Below are 26,639 nucleotides of genomic sequence, written 5' to 3' on the forward strand. Positions count from 1 at the left end.
GTAGCATACTATCTAATTTTACCTGTATGGTTGGTTTATCTAAACAACTGGAACCTAGAATAGGGAATGAAATCTTGTTATTATATACAGGTTAATGCAATTCCATGATATACCCCAGAATATGGGGAGCTAAAAATAAAAAAAGTATTTGCAAAGGCCACTCAAGGGACTGGGTAGAATGTGGAAATATTAAACTTCCCCTCCTGGGAAATTCCTGATGTTCCCATAAGCATTAGGGATTCCCAATTTAATAAGTCAAGCCTTCAACCTTAGGGTTTGCCCTTATGAAATTTAGTCCTTCAATGAGAAGCTAAGCCTACTTAGAATTATGCCTAAAAGTCAACCCCAGAGAACTTCTTCCATTGCGCAGATATGGCCCCTCTCTCAAAGCCAACTCTGCAAATAAACTCACTACCCTCCCCGCTAGGTGGGACATGACTCCCAGAGGTATAAGTTTTCCTGGCAACATGGGACATGACTGCTAGGAATAAGCCTGGCCCTGGCACCCTGCGATTGAGACTGACTTCTTGACCAAAAGAGGGGAAAGAAATTAAACAAATAAAGTTTCAGTTGCTAAGCTATTTCAAATAGAGTTGACAGTTCATTCTGGGGGTTATTTTTATGCATTATATATATATGGACATATATATAATATATACATATCCATTATATTATATATATATAATATATAATGCATTATTTATCTGGATATATATAATGCACATATGCATTCTTTTGATGCATTATGTATATATATGTTGCATATGGGTTATTTCTAGGCATTGTATATATATATATATATAATGCATATATATATATATATATATATATATATATATATATATATATATATATAATATTAGAATAGAAAGAGGGAAATACCTAAGTGGTTGAACTGCAATCCAGTAGACTGGATTCTTGATGTTGATTGTATAATGACATAACTTTTATCGTGTGACCATGTGATTGTGAAAACCATGTGACTGATTCTTCCTTTATCCAGTGGGCAGATAAATAAGAACATGAAGATAAAGAGAAAGAAAGAAAGAGAGAGAAACAAGAAAGAGGAGGGGGAGGGAGAGAGAGAGGGAGAGAGGAAAAGAAAGAGAGAGAGAGAGAGAAAGGAAGGATGGAAGGAGGGAGGGAAGAAAGAAAGAAAGAAGGAAGGAAGGAAAGAAAGAGAGAACGGAGAGGAAAAGGGCATAGCATGTTTTGGTGTTCTTTTTCTTTTTATTTTTTTCTTGGAGTATTGAATATATCCTAAAATTTTTTGTGGTAATGAATGCACAACTAGATGATGATACTGTGAGCTATTTATTGTATATTTTGGATGAATTATTTCGTGTGTGACTCTATCTCAATAAATTTGCATTTAAAAATAAAATTAAATTAAAAAAAATAGTATTTCCACTCTCATTATTTATTTCCAAACTTTGTTTTTGATAATTGCAACTAAATAAAAAACTCTAAAGCTAAGGTTTTGTGCTCCAGTCATTGAATAGTTTAAATTAAATATTTTCAATAAGCTTTGAGCAAATTTACTCAGAAGTTAAAGGATTTATCTACAAAGAAGTTCACACTTTTGCAGAATACGTGGGATGATTTCAAAAATAATACCTTAAATGTTAAAGACCACCGAAATGGAATTTGTGAAAAACATCAAGGAAAGAAGCATGTATTGCATCCTAAACTATTTCCTCAAGAGCCATTTATTTTCCACCCTAATATTCCATGTGCAAAACAGTGATCAGATATAAAGATACAATTAAAGATATCTTCAGATATGCAAGGTCTCAAATAATATTTCCCATGTATTCGAGAATGAGTTCAACAACAAAAAGATAAAAATAGAAAATAAAGTAAATCGAGAAAGAGGAAGACAAAATGCCACACATACCCCAAAAATATTCACTTCCTAATCCCTGAAACCTGTAAATGTCACGTTATAGCGGGAAAGCATCTTTGCATGTGTACTTAAATTAAGGATCTTAAAATGTAAGGATTACCCTGGATTATCTGGCTGCGTCTTAAATAGAATCACACTCATTGTAGTAAGAGGGAGGCAGAAGGAAATTTGACACATAACAGAGGATAAGACCATGTGAAGATGGAACAGAAAGAGAGTCGAAGATGCTGGCCTTAAAGATTTGAGTAACATGGCTTGTCTTCATTTCCTAGGATTGCTGAAATAAATTACCATAAATTAGGTGGCTTAAAAGCAACAGAAAATTTTTGTTTCCCATATCTGGAGAAGCGAAGTGCAAAATCCAGGTGTTGGCAGAGCCATGATGCATCAGAAGCCTGTAGGGGAGAATCCTTCCTTGCCTGTTCTTTCTTCCAGTGTTTGCCAGTAATTCTTTGTGTTCCTGGCTTGCAGATACATCACTCTGATCTCTGTCTCTGTATTCAATGCCTGTTCTTCTCAGCTTCTGCATCTTTTCTCCCCTTCTTGTAGAAACACCAGTCAGATTGGATTAAGGGCCCACCCCACCCCAGTATCACCTCAACTTAACTAATTCCATCTGCAATGACCCTATTCCCAATAAGGCCGCATTCTCAGGTAGGGGGTAGAATGCAACATATCTTTTAGAGAGATTTAACATGGCAACAGGCTTAGGAATGCTGGACACCACCAGAAACTACCAGAGGCAAAGAACAGATTCTCTCCCAAATCTTGTAGAAGGAGCACACCCTGCAAACATGTTGATTTCAGCTTTGTGAAACTGATTTCAGAATTCTGGCCCTGAGAACTGTCAGAGAATATATTTCTCTTGTTTTAGGCCACGAAAGCTTTGGTAGTTTGTCACAGCAGCCTAGCATACTGATATATACAAATATATATATATAAATACAGGAAGCAGGAACAGGAAATGTATAAGGGGAAAAGTGAAGAGAATCCATGGAAAAATAGAGAATGATGGCCTCAGAGTGGCAGCTGTACACAACAAATGGAAATCCACCAGTTCATGTTGACACAGAAGGTTCAAAAGGCAGACATGGCCTGCCATCAGACTGTTTTTAGAATTGATTGGATGAGCCTAGTCATTCAATTTGACTTAACTTGACTAGAGAGTGATGATGCTCCTGCCCTCTGTTCCACACCCTGCTGCCTGGGTCGGCTGAGGATGCTTGTTTTACCTAACAGAGTTATTCTGTTTTTATCTGCTGCTGAGGGCTGAAGGTAGACCACTGAGATTTAGAAGCAAAAAATACAAAACAGCCTAACCCCTCTGATGATATTCCAGCAAGGAGTTCAGAACCTGGGCCAGAGGGCAGCTCTGCCAGATGCCCTGTGTGGCCTAAGATCCATCCAGGATTTTGCCCACTGGTTCTCCAGGCAGGGAGGGGTCTTGTCAACATCTAGCTAAGGTCAGATGGTGACCACGCATTTGAGCTTATCTTTTCCTGGAAGCGTTCATCTAATAGCTGCTATATTATGTTTTTTTCTTTTTTTTTTTTTTTTTTCTGCTATGGAGTTCTTGCAGTGATCTCCTTTTTTAAAAAAATATTTTTATTGATAAATATTAACATACAAACATTCCATGCAATCAATGGCTCCATGTGCTGATCTCTCTCTTTTTTTTAAAGGTATAATGAAATAGTTCATGCATTAAGTTGCAGACTTGATATTTTCATTTAAGCTCTGAAGAAGCTTTCAATAACAGAGCGAAGGACACAGTAAATTAAAATCACAGGGAAAATACAATAGATTTTATCAACCATAAATACATGAGACTCCCTTCCTAGAAATCAAGTCTTGCCATATGTCTTAAGTAAATTCATGGTGTGCAGGGTTTTGAAACTAGAGTGGACTTTCACAGATGAGAGACTTCTGCTTTGGGTGGCCTTTTCCCCCTTCTCTACCTCCCTAACCTGACCCATCAAAACCCAGTTCACATACTCTGCCTTCTCCATGGAAATTATGTTTTTTAATACAACTAAATTTGTGCTTACTTCTCAGTTTTTTAAAGCCAAGCTTAAACTATTCAGAGATATTTAGTGAATAAATCTATAAAGAAAAGCAATGAAATGGTTAAAAAAAAAAGTCAGGACAATGAGGGGGCATGTGATTAGGGAAGGATTCAAAAGAAGGTTTAACGTGTTGGTAATGTTTTATTTTGTTACCTGAGTACAAGGCATATTCATTTTACACTACCATTGTTTTTTAAAAATATATGTTTTACATGTTTTTTCTGAATGTATAAAGCATTTCACACGTACCCACACATATGCATATTTAACTCAGAACAAATAAAACAGCAACCAGCTCCAAGATAGAAATAGCAAACTGGAAGATAAATGTAAGAAAATTGTCAAAAATATATCAGAAGAAATTAGAGAGATGTAAAATATGTGAGATTAAGAAAAAGAAATAAGAGAATGAGAAAGCCAAGCGCAAATGAGAATTCCAGAAGGAGCATATGCAAAATGATGGAGGAAAAATATTCTGAGATTATAACCAACCAATTTTAATATTAGAGAAACAGGATTAATAAGGTATAGAGAAATAAACTTATACATAGAATACCAACATTAAAAGAAACTGTAGTAAAGGAAGCCTTAAAGGAAATCAAAAAAGAGAAGTGAAACAATAACATATACAAAAGATTTCCTATCAGCAACAAAAGGAGTAAAAGAGTTATCTACTAAAGTGTGCTAAGAGAAAATAACTTTGAGCCTAGAACTCCATACATGGGTAAAGTCTTTCAATAGTTGAGAAACAAAAACATATGGATGCAAGAAAAAAAAAATGTTCTTCTTTCAGACTTTTACTAAAAGAATTTGTGGAAGACATATTTCCATATAAAGGAAATTGAATCTTTAAAAATGGAATAGGCTACAAAACATGATAATGTACAAATAAGATGATACAGAATGAGTTAAGTCTGATTAATTCAAGAGAAGTGGGTTAAAAAGACAAATTGGGGGCAGGCCATGGTGGCTCAGCAGGTAAGAATGCTTGCCTGCCATGCCCAAGGACACGGGTTCTATTCCCAGTGCCTGCCCATGTAAGAAAAAAAAAAAGACAAATTGGAAATAAAGTATTAGATAAGCATGACAGACTATAGGAGAACAGACAGATAATCATACTAAAGCCTTGTATTATTTTAGAGGAGGATAAATATACTGATTAACTTCAAATTTTGATAAGTATGTTAAAATTTTTAAGAAAATTTTAAAAATTTAAGAAAATCACTGAAGACTAGTAGTAGAAAATGCAATTTCCCAAAATGTGGAGGAGCATAAAAGAAAGCAACTATCCAACAGGAATAAGAAAGGACAGAATATAAAGACCTAAAAAGGATCTTTTTATTTTCATTAGCAATGTCTGCTATCAATTTATGAATTCATATATGTCTGTGTGGTCTTAGCTTAGTCGTAGCTTAGTGCACCAGGAAGAAAAAGAAATAATATGCCTAAGGATTGAAAGGAAAAAAAAATGAAACAATTAGTTGCATGCTATGTGATTGTCCACATAGAAAATTCAAGAGAATCTTTAAAAATATAATTGCTGGATTAATATAAGAAACTATTTGCATTTCTATGTACCAATGACATAATGAGGACAAAAAGATGGCAGGAATATATCAAAACACTTCAGTAATCACAATACATCGTAAATGTAAACAGTTTTAACCGAAAAATTCACAAACCTAGAGATATACCTCCTAGAAACTGGATAGAGCAAGAAGCCAAATAGTGAGTAAAATTGCATGAGATTGGCCATCACAATTAAGAAATGTTTTATCTAAAGGACATATTTAGTCCATTCTGTGGATGCCTAGAAAATTTTCATCCAACAATAAGAGATTAAGCATCCTTATCAAGCATACAGAGAGCCATTATAAAACTTAATCACCTATACAGTTAATTTTTGGAGAAGTCTGGAAGCCATTATCTGTTACCCATCCAAAACAATGCCCCACCCACTTTCCTATTAACAGAACCTGCTTTTGGGTGCGGGTAGTAAAAAGAGCTGTCTTTGTCTTCAGTAAGGGATGCCTTTCTCTAGACCCAAGGAGTGAATAATTGTTGGCTCAAGCAGTCATTTTCTAATACATGTCATTGGTATACAGCAATGCAAATAGTTTTCTTATATTAATCCAGCAATTATATTTTTAAAAATACTCTTGAATTTTCTATGTGGACAATCATATGGTAAGCAACTGATTGTTTCATTTATTCCTTATGCATATTACTTCTTTTTCTTCCTAGTGCACAAGCTAAGACCATACAGGACATATGTGAATTCATACATTGATAGCAGACAGTGCTGATTTATTCCTGAATGCTTTCTCATATGTCATCAGGAAGAGCAATGATAGAGTAGTTTTGGGTAGGGTCTCTTTATTAACAGAAGGAAGCATCCTTCTATTTTTAGTTTGCTTTCAGTTTTTATTTCTCTTGAGTGGTTATTTAGTGTTAACACTGTTTTCTTCTGCATCTATTGCAATCACCATAAGTTCTTCTTCAATCAACTAGTGTGATTATTACATAAACATAAACCATTTTAGTATTTCTGGGATAGATACAACGTGGTAAATATGTATTTGCTCATGTACATGTTTATTAGTTTATATTTATATTTAGTATATGTATTATGCATGTATATATAACACAACATACCCATTCCTGTATTTGTTTCACTAATTATTTTGTTCAGTGTTTTTAAGTGTATATTCGTGAAAGAGATTGACCTATAGACTTTCCTCTCGTACTTCCTTTGTTTTTTGTATTAAATTCTTTTTAGTCTCATAAAAATTACATGCTCTAAACTTCGTATTTTCTTAAATTTTTACTATATGACCTATCAGATCTGAGAGACATTTGTGAAAAGACTATCAATTTTTCCCTAAAATTTTGTAATTTTTATTTTACATATTTTGATAACATTATTATATGCCTACAAGTTTAAAATTGTTCTTTTTCCACTGAAACTTATCATGGAATAGCCACTTTATTCCATAATAGGGCTTTTTGCCTTAAAGTTTATTTTGTCTGAAAACACTATAGATTTAGAAGTGACAATTAACTTTTTTATTCAATATCCATCTGATACATAGTTTACAATCTATGATTTTCAATATTTCTTTGTACTTATGCAGAAATATGTTTTTTTGGTTACATATGACTTTTTGGTTGCTTAATTCAGTCTGGCAATCTTTCTTTGTTAACTGCTGGATTTAGAGCATTTCTACTATCTTACTCTGTATTGTAATTCTTTCAACTTTTGCATACCTTTCCCTCCTTTCTCTTCAAATATTATGTCTCCTCTAATCCCTCTATTGTTTCCTGCTGAGGTTCAAATTATACGTATGCTAGACCTTTCAGTTATTTCCTCCATGTTTTTTTTTCATAAGAGACTGAAGGAGGCAAAATGTTGAACTTTTTGTTTTCTACTGATGCATTTTCATAAATTATTTATAATTTAGCCTCTTGTGAACATAGCTATGCATTTTAAAAAATGTTTGCTGTATTTTCTCCAGCATTTCTGTGTGTTTGAAGTGAATAAGTTACAATGGTTGTTGAGAAACATCCCATTCTAAATGATGCAATTGCAGCATCAAGAGATTTCCGCTTTAGTCCTCGCTTTCTTCCTATCTAGCTGTGGAACAAGTCACTTAACATCCCTGGGTCTCATCTTCAAAGTTTATAAGGTTGAAGATGACTTGGTGCAGCTCTGGGCTTCTTTAACATATGTGTAGTCTTATATCACTTTCAAGTGGTAGACCATTTGTCTACTTCAGGTAAAATGTCCTTGCTTGTATCCCAAGATTTCATTAAATACTACATATAATCACCCACCCTCTTTTAGAGTCTAGAGTTGACTGCACATTTGGGGAGTTGGAAAATCTGTTGCTAAAGCTGTGCCAAGTTATGCCACTTCAACAAATTAAAGCCTATTTACCTTTAGTTCATTGTGAAAGTCAGTACTTAAAAAATTCCTATGAAGAGTAACGGACTTAGGGTGCATGGGTAGTTTAGTGGTTAGTATGCCCGCCTTCCCTGAGGGAGACTGGGTTCGATTCCCGGACTATGCACCCGCCCCCCTGAGAAAAAGAGTACTGGACTTAAAAACCAGGCAATCCTGTCTGCTTATGAATAGAAAGTAAAGATCTTAAAAAAAAAAAAAAGTATAGGAAGGAAACAGGGGCTCCTGGCTTATTACTGCTGCTGGTGGCTCCTTCTTTTAATGTCTTTGGTGAATTTAGGATAAAAGTAAAGAAAGAAAGAGAAAACTTGTATTTGAGCTCTGCCAGTGTCCCTAACTCAAACCTGAACTGGAAATACCCCAGAGACTCTAATTGTGTAAGAAGCAACTTTAGTGAGTCTGAGGACAGTGACCCAGCACTGCTGACAAGATGCGAGGCTCCAACAGTTGAATATCAGCTGACTAATTTGGAATTGAGAAAATTGGGGTAGAAACAGAACTATTAGGGAGCATTCCTTTCACTTTTGCTTTGCCATGGTTGTTGTAGAAACATCCCATTCTAAATGATGTCTGTGGGAGCCTGAATCTCATCCTCCGGAAAGACATGCTCCAATTCTTACTCTAGTCCTGTGGGCATGGACTCCTTTGTGAATAAGATCTTTGAAGAGCCTAGGAAGATGAGACCAAATTGGGTCAGGGTGGGCTGCAATCCACATGACTGGAGCCTTTTAAGCTGGAGGAATTCAGATGCAGTCTCTGGTGGAAGCCAGAGGAGACAGACACTTCCACGTGCTGGAGCCAATGATAAAGCCAGCGTCAGAACGCTACAGAGTCTGAAAGGAAGCATGGCTTGGCAAGACCTTGATGCCGGACTTCTAGTCTCCAAACTTTAAGGCAATAACTGCCCACGGTTTAAGCCTCCCAGCACATGGTGTTTGCCATCGCGGCCCAAATTGACACAAAGCCATTAATGCAAGCTCACCTTTACTCTCCTTTATTCCTCCTCCACATCTAAATGGTGATGTGACCTCAGCTGGATTCTAGCTTTAGCCTGATCCCAAAGGGAGCTCTGAGGCATGAGTTGTTCACTTCGAGGCAAGGGAATTGGCTTTAAGCATCCCTGCGCCAGGCATTCACTGGCAGCTTCTTGGGGCAGCAGCTGTAACATCTCAGAATATGGCTCCCATTTAATTAATGGCTCTTCTCCAGAGAAGGGAGTAGCTGTAAACCATTAGCTGCACCACTTGCAGTGCCTGGGGTAGGACTGATGACGGAAAGTGCACCAGCTATAGAATTTGCGACAGTTTCGTAAGGTTTCATGTTTCTACAAAGTCTATACATATTAACCCTACATACCTGTGTTGTGAGTGTGGCACTGTGAATGGTGTATTAAAAGGAACAGTTGAACTTTTCCAACTGGCCTAACACTATTTTTTAAAGCTGCCCTGTATAGAGTTACTTCTAATTTCTCAATAATCAACACCTCACTAAAGTTTAGAAATATTATATTTGGCCTGAAGGGGGTTGATAGAGGTGGGAAGGCAATATCCCTGATAATTTCCTTCAAGCCGCAATTCCACCATAGAATTTCTGTGGCCATTTTTGAGACCCATGGGGAAAAAGAAATAATCAGCACTAATTTCAGATTTCCTATGCCTTGCAGAGGATGGAATAGTTTTATAAGGAAAATATTTTTGCATCTGGGTATGCACATAGTCAATTTGTTTAAGTACAGCAAGTTCTTTGTCAACTAGGCCTAACCATATCAAACTGCCATATAAATTCAATATACAACAAGATACAGTTTATCACAAATACTGGAGCCATAAAATATATCCTGCATTACTGTAGCCCAGATGTAAAGCAGGATTTAGATACAGCCTTAGAAACATAACAATAAACATATATAAAATAGAGCCTAAGGTCCTTATGAAAACAATAATAATCCTTTATTAGTATAGTTGAGGAATTTATATTTAATTGCACTTTTAAAAGCAACTGGAAAAAAGAAAACTTTTTGCTTGTGTTTGTAGGTGCTTGAATTTTATCTGGTAGAATATTCAAGACACGGGCCACACTGGTTATCCATGAAGGAAATTTTGAGACAAAGGAAAGTAAATGGTCTGAAGATTTTTAACTCTTTTGCTTTGTGAATTTTGAGGAATGAATATATTACATATTTAACAATTATTAAGAGTCTTTTCTCTTTTGATATTCCCCCCACTATCCAGATTTTTATGTTTGGTAGCATGATTAAAAATGATTTTAGATTGGTACAGGTAGATATGGAATAATATAATGATTTCATAATTGGTCAGTTGCCTACTATTTGCTAAGAGATGTACCTTCTTAATCCTTATCACAAACTTTTCAGATAGAAGATAAGAGTTTCCCACATTTTACAAATGAAAGAGTTAAAGCTTATTATGGATAAGTAGTTTATCTGAGATCTTACAGCTGCTAAGTAAGAAAGACTCTAACGATAGGGCCTTATAGTGAAAACCAAGTTAGTAGAATTTTCCCAATGCAAGTCTTTTGTTTCTCTAAATTCATTAATAGGCCCTAGTTAATCTTTTTATAACCACTCATCCCCCTTTAAATGAGCATAGGGTGTATTGGTGTCAGTGACTGCTGTCCTTCTGGGGGACTCTAGCTCAGACCTGGGAGGTGGAAGCCTTCAGAGGGTGCTCACATGTTCAGGCCAGAGAATGGCTTAACCTTGAGAGAAGGTCTCTTTCTTCTCCCATTTTATGCTTTCTTTGCTCTATGCACCTCAAAGCCGCCTAGCCAACGAACATTTACGTTTCCAGTAAACCACTAAGATGGGTGAGAAATGTGACGTGAAATAATCATCCCTTCACCTAGTTCACTTCATCATTGTACATATTTCAGAAACTCACCTATATTTGTGACTCCCACTTTCATAAATATATGGATATATAGCAGGACTAACCCATGGGAATTGAAAGAGAAAGAAGAGACTTCCCAGGTAGCACACATCTGTGTGCTGCTCTGTTCTAATTCTGGAATTAGGAATCACTCTAGCAGACATGTCCACCTTTGAAAACATCCTGGTCTCTTGCCACATTTACCTAGATCAAAAGTAACTGCTCAGCCCCTTGTGGATTTAGCCACAGACTCTGGTCACAGATTTAGCACAAATGTATTAGGTTCTGTTTATGTTGTTTCCTCATGAAAATTAAGTTGAGAGGACAAACAGTCCAGTTAGAAATCTGAGAAACTTGTATTCAGAGTAGAACAGCCAATTGTCTTGAGCAGGTTTGCTTATTCATTCAGTATGTATGTATTAAGCATCCAATATGTGCCAGGTAATAAGAGTGCAGAAATGAGTAAGATATCATGAGTAACCTAAAGGAATATGCAAAATGATTAGTTATTGTAATTCAGTGTGGTAAATGACCTAATAAAGGCAAGATCATATTTTATGGCATGCTAGAAGGCACCTAACTTCTAGAAAAGTGTTTCTCAAATTTTATGGTACTTCTAAACCATTGGGAATCTTGTTAGGATGTAGATTCTGGGTTAGGAGGGCTTGGGAAGGACTAAGAATCTGCATTTCTAACAAGCCCCAAGGGACACAGATGGTACTACTCCATGGACTAGACTTGGAGGAGCAGAGTCCTATAGGATCAGGAAATACTCCAAGAGATGGTACTTCAATTGATATCTTAAGGAATGAATGGAATAAGAATAAAAGTATTCCAGACATAGAAACAGCAGATTTTGAAAATCGTAAATGAATTTTCTACTGACTTGACAATTAGCATGAAGAATATTAAAATTGGGTTCTCTCACTTTGAAAGTAATAGTATTGAAAACATGGGTTCACTAAAATATTTTAGCCAACTCCCCACATTTGCCTTAACAGAGTAAATATCTATCGAGGCTTATATCTTGAATCCCTTGGGGATAGCACCTGAGTCTTGATCACTAATAGGTTTGTGTCTTTTAGGAGGATGCAGAATCCAGCCTCAGGACTATTGCTGTGTGTGCTTCAAGTGAACCTTTCATATGAGATGTGGTTAAAGACCCTGAAAGGACAGAGCACTGGAGATTTATCAGACTCACAGACCTGGTTTGTGCCTGTCTCTCAAACAGAAGTCTTAAAAATGGCAGTATGTATACATGGCAGACAATTGTTTGAAACATGCTCTCACAACCTGGCCACAAAGTTTTGAAAAAGTAGCTAATCCTCACCACCCTAAACTTCCTTAATTGTTCATGTTATCTACCAAAACCTTAGGAGTTTAGTTGATTCAGTTGACAACATCCCACCTTTAAAACGAAAATGACAATATTTGCCTTCATACCTCACAGAACAAACTAAGGTGGAATGTACTTTGAAAATTTAAAACATTATGAAAATCCTGGTTATAATTAAAAGAGGTTTCCTGCAATACCCATTAAGGTAGCATATACCAAACTTGCATGATCATAAGAATAATCTAAATTGCTTTTTAAAAACATATATTCCCAGGTCCCACAATTGAAAATTCTGATTCAATACTCTAAAGGGAGGGCCACATATATACTGGGTTATAAGTGTCCAAGATGGTTCTTATGATCATAAAAGTTTGGGAAACTCTGCCCTAAGGAATGGAATCTGAGGCATGCAAGAGAGTACACTCAAGCTCTAACTCTCTTCACCGTGCCATCACCATTACTACAAATGACTCATGGGAAATATTTCCAGACATGTAATTCCCTTCCTCCTGGGAAGGAAACTGCGTAAAACTGGAGACCAAGTTGATAACTATATACAATAAAACCTACAAAAATATTTGAGAACTAAAATTTGAAACTTTCAGTACAATGGATTCTTTTTCTTGATCACTTCCCAATGAACAAACTGCCACTATTTGAAATTTATGCTTCAGACAATTATTTGAACCTTTATCCCCAAAGAGCAGCAAAAAAGAATGAGTCATTTAAATATGTAACCTGGTAACTATTTCTTTTTGAAGCTGAGCTATCTAAAACCCCTGGAAGGTATGGCCATGGGAAGAGTATTACTTTATGATGACTAAGCATACAATGTCACATTTATTATGTTAATGTAAAGTATGCATGACTAAAACAGCCCAACCAGGCCTTATATGTACCTAATTATAACTGGCACATAAAAACTCACAGGTGGATAGCACAAACACATGCACAGCATATTGGTCATGTAAATTTCTTACCTGGAAGTCACAAGCTGGATGGATCCTTGAGTACTTCCCTCACAGAATCAGACTCATGAGCTCTATAACCAGGTAAGATTCAGACTAAACTGCCTGGAGGAGCCAATCAAATAAGACTGTCAGTTCAATTGGAAAATACTGCTTCACTTTAGAAAGTGGTAAACTTACAAATCTTATTGTGCCTGGTGGTTATGCAGGCTGAAAGCATTAGTTGAATTAAGACGAGCCTGTGCTGATAAATTATGAATGGGGAAATTAAGGGCATTCTGGGACACAGCCTTGAAGTCTGACTAAAGGAGGCTAAACAGATGCCAATAGAATGTGCCATGGTAACAGTGACCAAGTCACTTGGCCAGACTGTGCCTGAACCGATCAGCTGGCGCTGAGGTTTATTGCCGTTGCTTCTTGTCATTTTTCCAACATGATTGGAACGCTATAGGCTTAGCCCTATCCATATCACCCCACACCTGAAAACCAGAACAAACACATGCATACAACAAAATAAGCAATTTAAAGATCAACCCATTTTACAAAACCTTCAAAAACATTCATTTTTCTTAGCAAGCAATGGACATAATATTGTCTTTTTTTCTCAGAAAAAGCTTAGTTACATATTAATTTCAACTCAAACTTGTTATTTTTCCCAATTTAAGTGTTTTACTAAATAACCATGAAGATTCATTATCCTCTATAAAGTATTTTGAAAACTGAAGGATAAAAAGTGATAACTATTTTAATAAGAAAAAATATATATATATATAGTCAAAGTATGTATTTTTTTCAAAGGGCTAAGAAGGCATTAACAGATACAAAGGACAAATTCAGGAGGCAGTTAATTCCGGGGGATATATATGAAACAATCATACCTATTTCACTCTATAATGACAGTTTTTTTTATTAAATATCGTGAATTGATAATTTTAGGCAAAAAAGCAGCAAGACCTAAATCAGGAATTGATCTACTGTCCCTTTTTTAAATGATGCAGACAGATACAATGCAACACAAGTGTCTTATTAGAGTGTTTTTGGGGAATGGTTGTGAGATGCTCATAAATGCTGACAACTATGCATAACAATCACACAATTAGAAGTTGTCCCCAAGGAGCATTCAAAGAAAATTCAGAATCAAAGTTCTGGTTCCTCACCCTGAGTGAGCTGGTGAGTTCCTATGCCACTTAATCTTTTAGCACCTCACCTCCGTCACCTTCTCAATGGGAAGGACACCCATTAAGGTCTCCTGTGGGATACTACAGAAATGAATAGGATAAAGGACAGTGGCAGAAAAATCATAAATAATCTTTCCTTGACCATAATGTTTCTGCTAGACCTATCAGCATCTGATTTTCAGTCCTCTATTTCAATTCAGTCTTGAGTTTCTTTTCTCCTCAAGTGCTTTGTAACTAGTACACTGGCCTTTCGTGACCGTATAGGGCTCCTTTTACTTTCATTTTTTATATCCTCTGTCTAACCACCAGCCCTTGCTCCAACACAGTACCCCACTCTTGAGGTTACCCCATCACTGGCCCACAGGATTTTCATGCTTAACAACTCTGCATAATTATGCAATTATGCCCCGAAGGGTGATGCCAGCTGGTCAGGAAGTTTTCACACTTACATGAGAAATCAGAGCAAGGCTGTTTCTCCTTAGTGACTGAACTGTTTGTCAGAGCAAAAAGCTTTGGGACAGATTTATGTTCCAATCACCAGAGATTCATCAAGCTACTTTCATTGGAAGATTCTTAAGCAAAGGCATTCCCACTAAGCCACGAAGTCTGGAGTCATGGCCTATTCCAAACCTGCCAAATTCCTCCAGTGAATTGGAGCAAATCTCATCTACATTTTTTCACTTCCTGATACATTTTTTCATAGATTAAATAGTTATTCTCATCATAAATACAGACAAGCCTCGCCTCTGAAATATTCTTCAATATTCATCTTTGCTTACGGGGTTTCAGTATCACCCCATAGACTCCCTTTCATATTTAAGTCAGAAATAACTTGAAATGTAAAAGAAATAAACAACAAATGCCACACTCACAAACTTACATGCTCTTCAACCACATAACAGTGGAGCTCATCTTTAGGACAGTGAGGTTAACAAAGATGAGATGGGAATTTCAGCCAGCTGTGTCAGTCTACAAAGACGTGCTCTTCCCACCTCACTTGTAGGCAAGCGTTGCCTTACACTAATCAAGTTCATTAATTTGGTCTATTGCATTTTTCCAATTTAAATCCACCACCACCACCACCCCCATAAAACACAGAAGAGACTTTTCACCCTCACATCCTATCAATTGTTTCAAGAACCTGAAAGCAGAAAGGAGCTGAGTTAGAAAAGGGACAATGAAGGAGATTGAAAAGAATATTATGAAACTATTCATCTCTGCTTTTATTTTATAACTTTTGCCTTTGGATGAAAGTAGTCTCTGAATTACTTCATCTTTCTATCTATTGACACGAGTTGTTTGTGCACATTAAGATACAGAGACAGAGTTAACAAGTCCATTGGTTAATTCACGGAGAGAGGAAAAGGAGATTTACTATCTTTTCCCAAAAGAATTATAAAAAAGAAACTATTTTTCATTATTAAAAACATAAGCAAAAAATGAAACTGATCCAAGAAGCCAGAGAGTATTTTAATACATGAAAGAAAAAATACTTTTACCAGGGTTTTTAACATCAATAATTTCATTTGGAACCAAATTTCCACTCAGTAACAGTATCTCTGGTGATTTAGAGATGAGTCAGTTTGAACGTGAGGCTGCTGGAATGTCAACTGACTACAGAGGTGTGAAGAAGCCTGTGCGGTCAAGACTTAATTGGCACTAGCCCAACTTGGGTGCCATACCTGGAACACCTACTGGCGGTAGGTAACGTCAGAAACAGAGAAGGTGTTTCTACTCCTCTAAAGGGAAGAAAGTGTCTTCACCTTGCCCGGAAGAGGAATCTGAGCAGCAGGCCAAGTGTGTGTTTCCCATATGGCAATTCTTTCAAGGTGAGTGTCTTACTTTTGATAGGCTGTGATCACAGATGTCACAAACAGGTTTTAGCTTAGGAACCAAGCAGGCTGCTTTGATAAAGAATAACAGGTGAACTTCTTCTCAAGGACGTTTTAGGTATAAGGGTAGGGCATCTCAACTTTAATAGGCATTCAGGTCACCAGAGGATCTTGTTAAAAGGCTGATACCAGTTCAGTAGTTCTGGAAAGGGGCCTTTAGGATTCAACATTTCTTGTAAGCTCCCAGTGGCTGCTGTTTTTGTTGCTGGGCCACAGATTACATTTTGAGTAACAAGGGTTGAGGGTTTCTCTGCACCCAGTGGTTCTCAAAATGTGGTCTCAGGTCCAGCAGCTTCATCATCACCTGAAAGTTGTTAGAAATGCAGATTCTCAGGTCCCACCCCAGGCCTACAGAATCAGAAAGTATGGGAGGTGGAGCCCAGCAATGAGTATTTTAATCAACCCTCAAAGTGATCTTGATATCCCCTAAATCTGTCCAACACCATAGGTACCAGCCACATGTGGCTACAGAGCACTTAAAATGAGACCAGTCTGAATTGAGATATGCTGTATGTATAAATTATGTACGAGAATTCAAAGAGATGAAAAAGAGACTGTCAAATTCAATATAAAGTTTTTATATTGAATGCATGCTGAAATACTATTTTGGATCTATTGGGTTAAATTAAACATATTATTAAAATTAATTTCACCTGTTTCTTTCTTACTTGCTTTAACATGGCTCTGGGAAAAATAAAATTACATATGTGGTTTGCATTATATTTCTACTGGATAACGCTGTGCTAAACTTTAAGAAGAGTTGCCCCAGAGCAGTGGTTCTCAGTTGGGGCAATTTTGTCCCCCAGGGAGACATTTGGAAAGGTCCAGAAATATTTTTACTTATCCCAACTGAGGAGGGATAAACCCTCTAATACATAAAGGCCAGGGAAGCTGCTAAACATACTCAAATATGCAGGACAGCCCCCTGTGACAAAGAATTAACTGGCCCAAAATGCCAATGGGTCTGAGGCTGAGAAATCATTTCTAGAGTAATAATGCAGAGAAGGTTAAAAAACGCGGATGTCCTTGCCTGTCCCAGGCTAATTAAATTGGGATCTCTGGTCCAGGGCCTGTGTCCTTGGTTATTTGTGTGGATGGGTTTTTTGTTGTTGCTGCTGTTTCAAGTTCCCCAGGGATTCTAATGTACAGCCAGGGTTGAGACCCCCTTTCCAGAGGAAAGGCTGGAGGCCTCAGGCATTCCTCAATGCTTTGTGCTCAGCGCCTCCCACACTTAAGCCCCAGACCTAAGGACGTGCCTTTCTAACAACTTTCCAGGGGCCACTGAAGCTGCTGCTGTGTGGCATGGAGCATTTTCCAAACCGTTTAACCTAACACTGCACATTTCTACTCTCCAGATGGCTGAGCACCCAGAGACAGCAGGGATCCTCACCCGCCTCGGGGCAGTTGTTTGTTCCTTGGGAGAGGATGGTCTCGTGAGCAATTATTCCTCTTGTCTGGAACCCAAGACTCTCTATCAGAGTGACCGCCCCACCTAGCTGAGGCAGAAGCAGCTCTTTTATGGGGTTGGTTAAAGAGGTCAAAGATTCATTTATACCCTTCCTGTGCTGCATGGCAAGCAGGAAACCCAACATTTCCAGTTACTGGGTCATCTTAGTGAAATCTGTTTAGCCTAATTAATTTTCTTGCCAATACGCAGTTTAAATCATCACTTTAAAATGAGGGATTTTTGTCCCTTATTAAAAGAAGTACTAAAATAATTTCTCTCTGAAACAAATCACCTGAGGAGGCAGGAATCAGGGCAAACTGGAGCTCTATTTGGTTCCCTCTCCATAATCAGCTTTTGAAAAATATATACATAAACCTAAAACAGGTGGGCCTATATGATCACACACACACACACATCCACACACACATACATGGAGACCATTTCCTCCCCGAATGCTTTGCCAACTTGCTTTGTTCCAGTTGCACCGACCAGACCTCCTGGCTGTTTCTCCCGAACACCTGCCCCTGAGGCCCTCCTTTGAGCTTCAAAACTTTGCACTAAGGCCCTTACCCAAGATCATCTGAATAGATAACTTCCCTACCCCTCCTGGCCTTTGCTTAAATGCCATCTTTTCCCCATCTGGACCCTCTCTTTCCCAGTCCTTCTCCTCTGCTGTATTTCTTTTCCCCATAGCACTTATCATCTTTAACATATTATATAATTGTCAGGTAGCTGATGGCTGGGGGTAAGCGGCCGTACTGAGTCAGGCACGCAGCACACAGTCATGAAGAAACGACTCAGGAGACAACCCTCAGAGGTGAGTGGAAGGCGTCTGCTTTATTGAGGAAGTGCACAGGCTGACATAGGCTGGGAGCATGCCGGGACACGTGTTGGACTGGGATTGGTCACCGTTGTTGCTAGGGTGGAGGGCAGATTTAAGGTTAGCGCTTTTGGCGCGAGGTTTAGCACTTTTGGCGCAAGCCACCGCTAGTTCTGGGAAGAAAGCTGGTCGCAGGTTAGGCCATTTTGTGTTGCCCTGCATCAACCACGGCAGCCATGTTGGCAAGAAATTATGACATCTCCATCATATAATTTATTTATTTATTCTGTGTTTGGTTTCCTCTCTGTCTCTTATGCTGGAATCTATACTCCATTAGGGTAAAAATCTTGGTTTTGCTCACTGACATTCCTCAAATGCAAGGACTGACACCAGACAGACAGTAGTTACGCGATAAATATTTGCTGATTAAATTGGTATTTTCTTTTAAATCCAAAAACATTTCTTCATTCTTCTCACAACTTCTTTGTTGTATTGATTAAATTGTTTCCCAGATTCCTTTTAGAGTCTAAATCTTTGCTGTACTCTAAGCACATGAGTAGAAGCCCTATTTGATCAAAGAAACTGAGAATTGGAGTGCCTTTGGGAACAGAAATTATGTCACTGTGGCCACGACCTGATGAGTGACGGGAAGTGATGACAGTTGAGGTCAGAGAGGTTCACAATGGTCAGATTGACAAAGGTCTTTGTAAACCAGGATGAGGGAGTGCAAATAGGTTTTCAGGAAAGTAGAAAGCAGCAGGAGGTTTTAGGCAGGAGGTTAGGTGAAGATCATAACTTGTTGATAAGGTCCAATGGGACGGTTCTGAGGGTGGCAGTGTCTACTTGTTTATTCAATCACCCACCTGGGCCCAATCTTCTGATGATGCAGCATTTAGCAGGCTTGTCTATGCTGGTAATACAGCACTAGCTACAAGTCCAGACCCAAACCAACCTCCAGAGTACTTGATTTAATCCCTAGAGCCTCACTGCTCAAAGTGTGGTCTATGGGCCAACCACAGCAGCATCCCCTGGGAGCTTGTAAGAAATACAGAATCCCAGGCTCCACTCCAGACCTACTGAACTGGAATCTGTATTTTTAACAAAATCCCCAAGTCATTTGGATGCACATTAAGGTGAACACAGCCCTGTTCTGCGGTGTAGAACATTGATTGGTTCCTTCAATTCTAGCTCTGGCAGGATCATAGTGGGGAGGAGTAGATGGGAGAACTCTTTATTCTAGAAAGAGTTGCCTCTGGCAATACCCTTGGAGTCCAAAATCTCACTGCCTGGTGATCATCCTATCTGCCACAGAAACAGAAGTATTAGGAAGTTGTAGAAGTTCATGATTTCTTCAGGCAACATCATTATTTACAGCATGTTTTCATAGGAATTTTCTTTTTATCTTAATAAAGCTTCAATTTGTGGTCAGGGAACCCCAGATGGCCCCAGAAACCCCTCCAGATGATCCGTGAGCTCAAAACTATTTTCATAATTATACTAGAGTACCCTTTGTCTTTTGCACTCTTATTCTTTTGAGTGTACCAAGTACAAAAAGTGCATTGATATGGTTTCAGATTGCACATTGCATTTAACTTTTAAGACAATACCATTTATCCACACTGGGTGTATCTAGGGTAATCTGGGAAAACTATTAAAATATCTTCCTTTCTAATTACATATCTATGCAAGGATGGATTTTCTTCATATATTTCAACTCAAACAATGTATTGCAACAGATTCAAAGCAGACACATATATGAGAATCCAGCTGTCTTCTATTAAGCTAGCCATTAAAGGGATTTGCAAAGATGTAAAACAATACCATCATTTTCACTACCTTTTTTTTTTTTTTTTGGTTTTGGAAAACAGCTATTTCTCATAAAAATTATGGTGTTTATGTTAACATGAATGAGTTTATTACTTTAAATCAAATTAATAACTATCGTTTTAAATTTCTAGGTTTTAATTTCTAAAACAATATATAATCAATAAATATAATTCATGTAAATAACAGCTCTTTGAGTCTGAAACCATTTTTAAGACTGTAAAAATGTCCAGAAGCCAGCGTGCATGTGTAGTTCAGTGGTTAGAATGCCCACCTTTCATGTGGGAGACCAGCATTCGATTCTCAGGCCATGCACCCAAAAGGAAAAAAAACGTCCAGAAGCCAAAAGGTTGAGAACTTCTACGTTTGAACAAAGTGAAGTGAAGAGTGAAAAGCTTCTGTTGGGTACAAGACATTTTTCAAGTAGGTTATTGGGTAAGTCAAATGCAGCATACCAGAACAAAAAGAAAGGAAAAAGTTAACCTGCTTCTAAAACAAACAAACAAAACCATGAGGCAGAATGGGAGTGCCTAAATTAGGTTCTTAATGTTCTCTTTATTGTGACTACTCTATAATAAATAACTAAATTGCTACGACCAGGCACACTTCCCAATTAGGGGCCTGCTGTTCTCTCTTCTCGGAACGTTCATCTTCCAGATATCCTTAGTACAAATCCCCTCACTGCCCTCAAGTCCTTTATCAAAAATTACCATCTCAATGATGCCCACTCTAAGCACCAGTTCAGAATTATAGTTCATCCTCTTTCATTCCTGCTCATTCCAAACTCCCTTCACCCAGCTTTGCTTTTTTATTTTTCCATTGTACTTATCACCTTCTAAATACCACGGAACTTACTATGTCTGTCTTCCCCCACCAGGATGTAAATCCATGAGACAAGTTTTTGTCTGATTTGTTCTCTGACCTTTTCTCAAGCCTCTCTTCTAGAATAGTGCCTGGTCATGGTATATCTACAATAAAAACTCGTTAAATGAAGGAAAGTCAGTTTTGCAAATAGTGTTGCTTAGGAGATCAAGATTGGCCTTTAGAACCTGGACCAATTAGATAACTGCCAGGTTCATTATCTTTGGCAAGTTGTTAAACTCTCTGAGCCTGAATTTTCTCAAATGTAAAATAGGGGAAACAAAATCTATATCACAGGATTGTGGTGAGAATTAAATAAGATTATACTGAAAACTACAAATCGCCTGGCACCTAATAATTGATCATTAATCTCAGTTGCTGTAATCCTAGCAGCACTGTTAGCTACTTTCTCTTTTATTCTCTCAGCTGTCTGTCCAAGTTTTCCTGATTGAATTAAAGGCAGTGGACAGCCCCAGGTTCACTTTTGCTTCATAAAGAGTAGCTCAATTTTCCATTGCTGGAAAAGATAATATCTTTCCAGACTCAGGGTTATAAAAAAAAAAAAGCAAATTTAATTCATAGCATGTCTGTGCTAGAAGCATTGTGAAAGGTCATTTAATCCAGCATCTATTTTATTTTAACAAGTAAGGAAATGTAGGGTCAAGCTGAAGAGTTTTTCTCAAAGTCACATAGCTTGTTAATATATAGAATAAAGCCTAAAATTCAGGCTTCTAGATTCTCAAGACAACATTCTTTCCATTCCATCTAGTATGGAAGCTGTTTAATTAAAACCCTTTAAAATTCCCAAACTTGTTGTCCTGTACAAGGTTAACATAGAGGTGTAGATGGAAATTGAGATGACACCCAGGAACTTCACTCTCTATCACTCACTAGCCACTGATAAAACATGCCCATTGTGTTGACTTAAAAGGATGTATGCCCCCTAGAAAAGCCATGTTTTCATCAAAATCCCATTTTGTAAAGGCAGAATAATCCCTATTCACTACTGTATGTTTCAATCTGTAATCAGATCATCTGCCTGGAGATGTAATTTTATCAAGAGTGGTTGTTAAGCTGGATTAGGTGACGACATGTCTCCACCCATTTGGGAGGGTCTTGAGAAGTTTCTGGAGTCCTATAAAAGAAGAAACATTTTGGAGAATGAGAGATTTGGAGAGAGCAGAAAATGCTGCAGCCCCACAAAGCAGAGAGTCCATGAGCCAGTGACCTTTGGGGATGAAGAAGGAAAACGCCTCCCAGGAAGCTTCATGAAACTATAAACCAGGAGAGAAAGCCAGGAGATGACGCCGTATTTGCCATGTGCCCTTCCAGCCGAGAGAGAAGCCCTGACTGTGTTCGCCATGTGCCTCCTCACTTGACAGAGAAACCCAGAACTTCATCAGCCTTCTTGAACCAAGGTATCTTTCCCTGGATGCCTTAGATTGGACATTTCTGTAGACTTGATTAATTGGGACATTTTCTCAGCCTTAGAACTGTAAACTAACAACTTATTTAATTCCCCTTGTTAAAAGCCATTCCGTTTCTGGTATATTGCATTTTGGCAGCTAGCAAAGTAGAACACTCATCCTCTTTAAACTCGTAGTTAATGCTTTCCACAAGAATAAATGTTAGGCAAATAAGTTCTGCTTATATACAGGAAGAACTTAAGTTCCTTCATAAGGGTTCATATAACCATCTGGAAGATTCTAATCAAAGAAAGATAATTCAGCCAAGCAATTACTACAGAGTTTCTTCAATCTCTCTATATTACTATTAGATCTTTTAGTCTGTGTCTATATATTCATATTGGATCGAAATTCATTAACTAGTTTAGGCAGGTATTTGGCTGACTGTTTTGTCTGAAAATTGTTCAAAACTTTCAGAAATAGTAAAATCCATGGAATTCAGTTTTATTTGTAATAGCACCTCCTAAATCATATTTGAAACTGGCCCATACACTTATATGTAGGTAATTATAGAGAGATCTCTTCCATTGTACATGTAAATGATCAAGTGACATGCAATAAAAGAAAAGCTGAACCAAAATACAAATATGTAAGATGTGATAGCCTGGTCTAGTGATTAAGCTTCAAAAATTTACTAAAAATAAACCAAGGAAGCAAACAAAACAGTCGTTATGGGAACATGTTTGAATCACTAAAAGCAAATTAAAGATCCCTCCTATTTGCTAAACATTACTCCACTGCACAGAACAAGCTTGTGCAAATCAACATCATAAAACAATATATGGAATGCAGTACCTTGGCACACCTCCAACACATTGCAAAACGCTTAAAATCAGGAAAGCCCCCACTGGCGGTCGATTAGGAAGTTCTTTTACCCAAGTGACATAACATCGCAGTCCAACTTAAATTCTTTCATTTATTCAACAAACATTTGTTAAGCACCTGCCAAATAATGTTTGAAACATCAAGAATTCAAAGATGAATCATATTTTGAGTAGATTGTCCAGCTTAGAACTTAGGAAAGAAAGTCCTGACCAAGTGTGTTTTGAAAGCAATGGGTAGATACGGAAATGATAATAAAAGTGTCCATGTTTAGTTTGGGTGGATATGCCACCCTACGAGGCACAACTACTGGGAAAATGCTAACTGTATAATTATATAAAGCATCTGATTTAAGGGGAAAACAAACAAACACACAGGAAACGCAGACATTTTTTCCAGCAGACTAAATTGAAGTTGCAGGGCTTGAAAGGCAAGCAGTGATTTGATCCCAGCTAAGCAGAAACATATAATCTAGGAAAGGCAAACACCTACCCAGAACCAATGACGAATAGGTAAAATATGAGGGGAAGAATAAAATGTGAGGGGTAATGAATCTGAAGTAAATTGGAACATCCACTGAGGAAACCGCAGATGCTATGCTCTCCTGCATAGGTATTAGGACATCTCAGTAACAAGGTACATGTAATCCCCTCCACATCCCTTTTCCCAGTAGTTAGTAGTGAACAGGGAATGGAAATATGCAGCAGATAAGGTGAGATGTGCCAAAATGCCAAACAATATGGAATAACTAAAAGTCTTGGGTCATTCTAGCCCTCTGGGAATCAAATGAATAAACATTACCTCTCCGTTTTGCTCTGAAAAAGTGAAGGAATGAAGAATATTTGGCAATGCAATTTACCTTCTCTAGCTGCAAGTAAAAGATTCTGGAACAGTTTTTACTTTTCAGGCCACTGAATTTCCATCTCCTGGTTCCTAAATCATGGCAGTCAACTCATTTCTGAAATAATCGCACAGAAACAATCCAAACCTATTCACTCACATTTATCTGCCTGCCTGTTTCCAAAGTTCTTCTCCCCAAGAAACGCTGTACATCATGATTAAAAGCACAGGCTCTGAAGTTGGGCAGCTTGGTTTAGAATTGGGCCTTGACCCTACTAGCTGTGCTATCTTAGAATAGTTAATATTGCAACACCTCCATGTTCTCATCTGTCAAAGGAGGAAGATAGTGGGAAACAGACACAAGGGATTGTTGTGAGCTTAAAGGAGCCTCACATGTGGTAAGAGCTCAATAATCTTGGCCATGATTGATACACAGTGCCCTTAGCAGTGGGGACTGTGGCACCACTGGCCGGCATTGACCTGAAGACAGAGCAGTCAATGGGGCAGCGTCCATATTTTGTTGCCATCGTTACTAGACTCCTTCCTAAGGCATTCAGATATTTACAACTATATATATATAAATACACACACATAATATTTAGCACATCTATTCTAATGAACCTCCCAATAGTCCTTTCAGACCTTTCTGATGTTCTCTTTCACCAGTACTGATGGTCTTATCTAGATAGATTATGCCTCTGTATCCTTCATATTAGGCTCTAAGATCTCATTCTAGCACCGCTTTTGAATTCAGGAGAAAGCAGATTTCATGACTGAATCCCTAAGGTCCAACAACATCCAGTAGGGGCTTGGAAAATATATGCCCTCAGGTACTGCCACCTGCTGCCTGATTTAGGGTAAGGTAAAGCAAGAAGCCAGGAAAATGATTCTGAGGATGGTTCCAAAGCAGCAAAAGCTTCTAGACCCCAGGAGCCCTGCTAGTCTATGATGACTATACTGATTAGGCAACAGACTATTCCTTAATCCTTAGAGAAGAAATCTCTTTAAGGTACCATAATGATTCCTCCATGCATGCTCAAATACAGGTTAGTTTCATAATTATGTTGCATGTGTAACAATTAGATCTCGTAATAATCAAGCCAAAGATAAGAAAGTAAAAATAAACCAAAAAAACAAAGGCTTTTTACGTGAGAACAAAACAATAACAGGAACTGGAGATGTCTTTTCTAAACTCTTGGGCACATTCTTATCAAGACCTTTAATCTGTTCAGCCCCAGTACACAGTTATCTTGAAACCTTGTACCCGGCTTGCACAAAGATCCCCAAGGCCATTATTGTAGTCTGAACTGCTGGAGCATAGAATACAGAATTGGAAGCAGTCACATCCTAGCTCCCTTTAAACCTGTTTGTATGGCCCAAAATGAAAACATGCCATTTTGATAGAGTGGGTCAAATTTTCCCTCCACCCAAAGGCATTCTCTTCAGGCCCTCTTACACAGAGGGCTGAAGCACAATTTGATGTTCTATGAGTCTCACAATTTTTTCCATGCACCCCAATCTACTACACCCCCACTTCCAGAAGTGAACTGACTTGAAACAAGCACTTTCTGAATGTATATCTTCTTAAAATGCAGCTTTCTTTTAAGCCTGGTTAAAGAATGCAAATAAAACTAAGGTGTGTCTACCTAAACATCAAAAAAAAAAAATACATACTTCAGCATTAACAGTGTGTGTTGCTGTTATAAGAAGACAAATGCTCAGTTAAGAGGCAAAAAGTAATTGAAGCGTGTGGGTTCCAAATGCAGTCAGACATATTTACCTGCAGTTATTTCTCCTTGAAAAGAAAAACTACATATCCTGAAGATTCATGTGCTCTTTCATTATTAACACTGTGCATTCCATTTCTCTGGATGTTCTTGATATGTATTGATAAGATCACTATTTCCATTTTGGTCTGTGGATTACCAAGGCCAGGGAGAACAGACACCTGCTTGGGTAAGATAACAAGCCAATATAAAAAGCAAAGCCACTCTCCAGAGTAGCTAAATGCTCATGAAAATAACATGTGAGAGAAGGCCAATTTATATGCAATGCATAGACCAATTTCCATATGCAGTGCATAAAAATCACCTGAGAATCTTGTAAAAACTACATATTCTCAGGGATCCCCCCTTTATGATTCTGATTCAGGAGCCTGAGGAGGGAGGCCCAGGAATGTGCATTTATACAAAGTATTCCAAGAAAGATTTATGCAGGCAGATTCAGAGCACACTTTGAGAAATATTGCTCTAGATATTCAATATGTTTACAAATAAGTAATCTCTTTTTAATGACCTAACAATTCCTGAACTTAGCATAGCAGGGTATTTAGATCCTTATTTGAAAAATAAGAAAATTGAAGCA

The 26,639-nt window shown here is 37.7% G+C and overlaps 1 long non-coding RNA gene across 1 annotated transcript in view; it reads right to left on the reverse strand.

Annotated features, from left to right (window-relative positions):
- Window positions 1–24,472, reverse strand: part of LOC143646205 (uncharacterized) — a 167,621-nt gene extending 143,149 nt beyond the window's left edge. The window contains exon 1 of the long non-coding RNA XR_013157378.1: window positions 24,436–24,472. This is a non-coding gene — a long non-coding RNA (uncharacterized LOC143646205). The remainder of the gene's footprint in view (window positions 1–24,435) is intronic.
- Between the last annotated feature and the right edge of the window lie 2,167 nt (window positions 24,473–26,639).

The sequence above is a fragment of the Tamandua tetradactyla genome, chromosome 9, assembly GCF_023851605.1.
Source record: "Tamandua tetradactyla isolate mTamTet1 chromosome 9, mTamTet1.pri, whole genome shotgun sequence".
Classification (NCBI taxonomy): domain Eukaryota; kingdom Metazoa; phylum Chordata; class Mammalia; order Pilosa; family Myrmecophagidae; genus Tamandua; species Tamandua tetradactyla.